Source organism: Lagopus leucura, unplaced genomic scaffold (assembly GCF_019238085.1).
Source record: "Lagopus leucura isolate 7727_CA_CO unplaced genomic scaffold, USGS_WTPT01 Super-Scaffold_100002, whole genome shotgun sequence".
In the NCBI taxonomy this organism is placed as follows: Eukaryota; Metazoa; Chordata; class Aves; order Galliformes; family Phasianidae; genus Lagopus; species Lagopus leucura.
Window position 1 is genome coordinate 25,050,217 of NW_024962263.1, and position 4,796 is coordinate 25,055,012.

The following is a 4,796-nucleotide window of genomic DNA, read 5'->3' on the forward strand; positions in this document are numbered from 1 at the left end:
TGTATGTCTCAAAGCTGCTGGAGTGGCTGCTCAATCTATCATCCCAACTATTGACCATCCTGTGTTCTTTTTGGATGGCAGTTCAGAATAATGTGACATCAGAAAGAGTGATTTATGGTATCATTTTACAGATTTGTGGAAGCGCCAGTCACTTATATACAGGCCCAGGATTTGATAAAAGCTCTAACGCAGAGGTTGCTAGTATTTATGGTGCAATATATCCAGAAGGCTTAGAGTTGCTATCATGTTGCCTGGTGCAGTTTTCCTCTTGACTTTGAGATATATTATCCTGTTTGATATAGATAGAAAGGCTTGATTTGGTGAAGGCTGCAGCATAATGCTGCAGTTAATGGCATGTTGGTAATTATTTATAAAAATCACTGAGGGAAATGCAGGAAAGGTGAAGCCTTGAAATACCTGGGCACAGAAGTCCTTTGGCCTTTTCCTTGGGACAGCTATTTCTGTAGCTCTGGAATAAAGCAGAGTGAACTTTACCCCACCACGTCTCTGGCATTCTTCCTCCCACATGTAGTGAAAGCAACTTTGCAAGCAGAAGGTTAGTTGTGGCTTTTTCCACCTTTAATCCTTGACCTTTCATTGAGACTGCAACCAATTAGTGTCAATTGAGATTTTTATTTTTTTTTCTTCGTGAAAGCTGGAGACAGAAACCAGCAAACACCTTATACATAATAGAAGATGCTGCAAATGGCTTGTAGGCAGGAAGATTTTCAAAGGTTGATGGTCTGCACACTTGTTTTTTAATTCCCTGGATACCAAGCTGCTGGAATATAAACTTCCCTCTTCCTTATCTTCTGTTTTCTGCTCATGTTAATAGACTTGAAGACAATTTTGTGAGGACTTGAAGTAGCATTACAAACAGCAGCAATCTCCCTATGGCTGGAGACATCTCGCAGACCTTATGGAGAAGTCTTTTATAAAACGTTTTGCAGAAATCCTGTCTCAATAGCACACATACTTCAGTCTGTGCCAGTGCTCCAGCTTACCCTTACTTTATTAACATTCCCGTCATCAGTTTCACAGCAAAAGCACAAGTTCAGTGGATGTTGCTTTTAAACGTGCTAATGTAGGGGTTCCCTGAAACCAAGGGATATTAAATTCTGTAAAACCTGCTTGATTTTGTTGTGCAGGAAAGAAATGCATTTATACAACTCAGTAACATGTTCTGGAGGCCACTGACAGACTTAGATGGCCCTACTGAATGTGCAGCTGTGTGGAGACACTGCCTTCCTGCTTGCCAAAAATCCTGCAGTTCCTGGGAACAGCTCTGATGTACCTGCATTGTGGTCATGCTCTCTGGCACATGGTATTATGGCCTGACCTTCAAGAAAATTCTTCTTTGGGTCTGTCAGATGGGGTCTATTTAGTGCTCACAAGCTAACTTTTGACCTTCATGAAGCAGGTGGAAAAGGAAGGTAATTAACATAGCAAAAAGAGTGCACAGCCAACAAAACCAATCAATAGCACACCTTTTTAATGTTCTGTTGCAAATACGAGCTATGTACCTTTTCCCCAAGAGACAGCGAACATGTTAAAAACAGTATGGGATGAATACACACTGCATACTGATGAGGGAAGCAATCTATTCCCCTCAAAATACATTTTACTTACTTTTATATACACTTTTGTGAAGGTCAACTTTCCATCATTTAGAGTCTGAAATACAGTTAAGTAACATTTAGTTAATTTCATTATTCTAGATTTTTTTCTTAGGTTTATTTCACCTCCCCTCTTCCCCTCCCCATCTTTTTAAGAATAGCAATCCTGAAACCCAAATTAATTTTGTCTACTTATGCCAATAAAGACATAAGGATCAGCCCTTATGTTTTACTTTAATGAGCATTCAGATGATACTCTCTGTCTACTGCAGAGACTGCATAACCCTTCCAGACTCTCCTTCTGAGAAGAGGTAGTTTGAATTTGAATCATATATGCTACCTGCTGTGCTTACTGCATCTCCAGAGCTAATGACTGCTATTTTTGCCCAATTGCTTTCTGCTTGTGTACTGTGTGGAAAAAGTTGCAAAGTGATTTTAAATATTTAAAGAACCAGGAAGAGAGCATATTATTTAATAAAATTATTCAACCTACTGCACTTCCACTGCATCTGAAGGCTGACAAACATTGTCACAACTTGTTCTTAAACAAAACAAACTAATAACAGGTAAACTACTTGAAAGCAAAAATGAGCAAATTTTGGGCAACCCAAAGCCCAAGTTGAGGTTAAAGTTAATGCACTAGATCTAAGGAACTCTGAGCAGCAGGGAGGAAAGTGGGGAAAAGGTGAACAGCAGAAACATTAAAATACAATGTGTGAAACAAAAGGAAATGAGAGGGAATAAGCAACCAAATGTATAAACTGGCATGTGGTTGTGTAATGCAAGGATTAGCTTGCACTGGAGAGAAGACTGAGATCAGAAAGCAAAACAAAATCAGTGAGATCAGAGAGAAAGATGCTGAAGGAACAGGAGATTATGACAATATCAGGCAATGAAATAGAGAAGACTCGTGATTAAAAAAAGGAAGCTTTGGCAGGCAGCTAATAACAGAGGGGAAAATAAAAAGCAAATTTACAGGTAAAATAGCAAATCCAGAAAAAGAAATTGCCAACTGGGAGAGGGGATCTGAGGACAGAACAGCCCGTTCATGCCTAAGAAAAAGGACACATTCTCACACATCTTTCTCTAGTGGTGGCACCAATGACAGAAGTTTTGATATGAAAGATGAGCACAGGGATCACTTATGATTAATTTTGTGAGACAGTATATGCCTTCTATGATCTCACATAAGTCAGTTTCTACCAACTGATGATGTTTGTATTACACTCTTTACTATATTCCTACTCTTCACAAATCTTTGATTAATATTTGTCTTCCTGGGAAGCATTAGTTGATGTTTTAATCCTTCTTATGAACTCATGATGCTTTTTTGCAGTAACCTGGTCTTGACCTAGCTCAGACCAACAGCCACTCTAATAACAACTTCTCACTGATAGTCTTTATTTCATGGACAATGTATTACAGAATCATTAAGGTTGAAAAAGACCACTAAGATCATCATAGTTCAACCATCAACTCATCAAAGAATCAGTCAGTTTGAGCTGCTGAACTAAATCAGCTGCCACTCTATCTTACATGTAATGGAAGTGTCCTTCAGTTAAGATAATTTCTAGGGAAAGAACTCTAACACCCAGGAAGTCTCTTTTAGGTTCAGCTCCTCCTGATGCTTTTGCATCTTGCTCCTCAGCAGGAATCTTACTCTAGCTTTGTAGCCAGCCCTAAGGAACTGGACTCTATTAAGTAGATCTTATTTACTTCAACTGTTTAAAGAGATTATATGCCATTTACACTTTTCTCATCACATCCAGGAACAAAATTTACCTTCTAGACTGCACAGGTGAATATAACTGCAATAATTTTTAGACTACATTAAACTCAGCCAATATAGGGAACAGTTTGCTAACACTAACAATAGCTAAGGCTGTTCCTTGTTGCCATGATTGCCACCTGAAGGACGTAAATGAGTTCCTGGCAGCCACCTCACACTGAGCACACATTCCTCTGATATCCAAAGATGCACTGCTCTGATCCACAGCAAAATGAATCCTAGAACGGGCATCTGGCCTCAGCTGTTTCCATTTTTCTTCACTGGGTTCTCAAGTAGAGCAGGTGCTAAAAACAGCTGGAAACCTTTTGGAGCGTCTTCAATAAACAATTCTGCCAGGCTCAGCTGCAGAGACTATCTGGCTGCTAAATTCCTTTCATTTGAAGTTTATCTAAAGAATTAGTAGCTGCCAAATAAGCATAAGACAACTGCAACAGGTGATGAGCATTTCATTTCTTGTAAGAAAATCCTAGCAGCCTGTTCCTCAGATAAAGACTCACCCCAAGTCACTTCTTGAGCTAGAACAAGGCATGTGGATTATGTCTGAGATCTGCAATTACTTTCTGAGTGCTATTTAACATTTGCAGAGCGTAAGTATGCTGAAAACACTCCTTCCTGATGTTGGTTTGCATATTTTAGTCCCAGTTTTGTTAGCACTCTGCTGGAATACGCTAATGCCTTGATTAAGGAGCTTCAGGATTCTGCTGTGGATGAGCTGAGGGTTGTGTGAAATCTCACTGGTAGGAAAGGCCAAGCTGGAGCTGCACTGTGACTCTTCACAGGACTTCAAATTGAGTGCCAGCAAAATTCTTCACTGGTTTCAGAAATATACGAAGGATTTAACTAAAATGTGCTTTGTATGAACTGAAACTTTTTTTCCCATGGAGCTTTTACTATTACTCTCACTAGATATTTATATTCCAGTTGAATTTAATGCCTTGGTGTGGATCAAGTCCTGTAAGGAGGTATTTTTTCTTCCAAAGTCAAGCAAAGAGATGCAGCAAGAGGAACAGAGGGGGATACAACTTTGCTCTCAAGGAGTTATATCCCTTGGAATGGTCAATGTGATTTTAAGTTTCCATACTGCGGAGCTGCATCTCTCCCAGTGTGCATTACTGACAATACTCCATGCTTATATAGCTGCTCTGAGGCTCTGTCTTAGTACAGCATTGCTGGGGGAGAAGAGGTAAGGTAGAACACTGAGCCTCCAACAGCTATCTGGGAAATATCTGATAATGCTGGACATAACAGAAGGGTCAGGCCTGCAGTTTATAATAAGGACTTTGAAATCCTAACAAATTCCACTGTTCAAAGTGAACAGTTTGTAGCTCAACTGTGCTGGAATTGAATCATAAATAAATCAAATGTTGCTGCAATAACACTGTCAGTACATT

The 4,796-nt window shown here is 39.5% G+C and overlaps 1 long non-coding RNA gene across 1 annotated transcript; it reads right to left on the reverse strand.

The window, feature by feature from the left end:
• Window positions 1–252: 252 nt before the first annotated feature.
• On the reverse strand, window positions 253–1,640 carry LOC122178520. The gene is made up of 3 exons (XR_006178366.1): window positions 1,630–1,640; window positions 418–469; window positions 253–289 (listed from the first exon to the last, which is right to left on the reverse strand). It is a non-coding gene; the product is annotated as an uncharacterized LOC122178520 (long non-coding RNA).
• Between the last annotated feature and the right edge of the window lie 3,156 nt (window positions 1,641–4,796).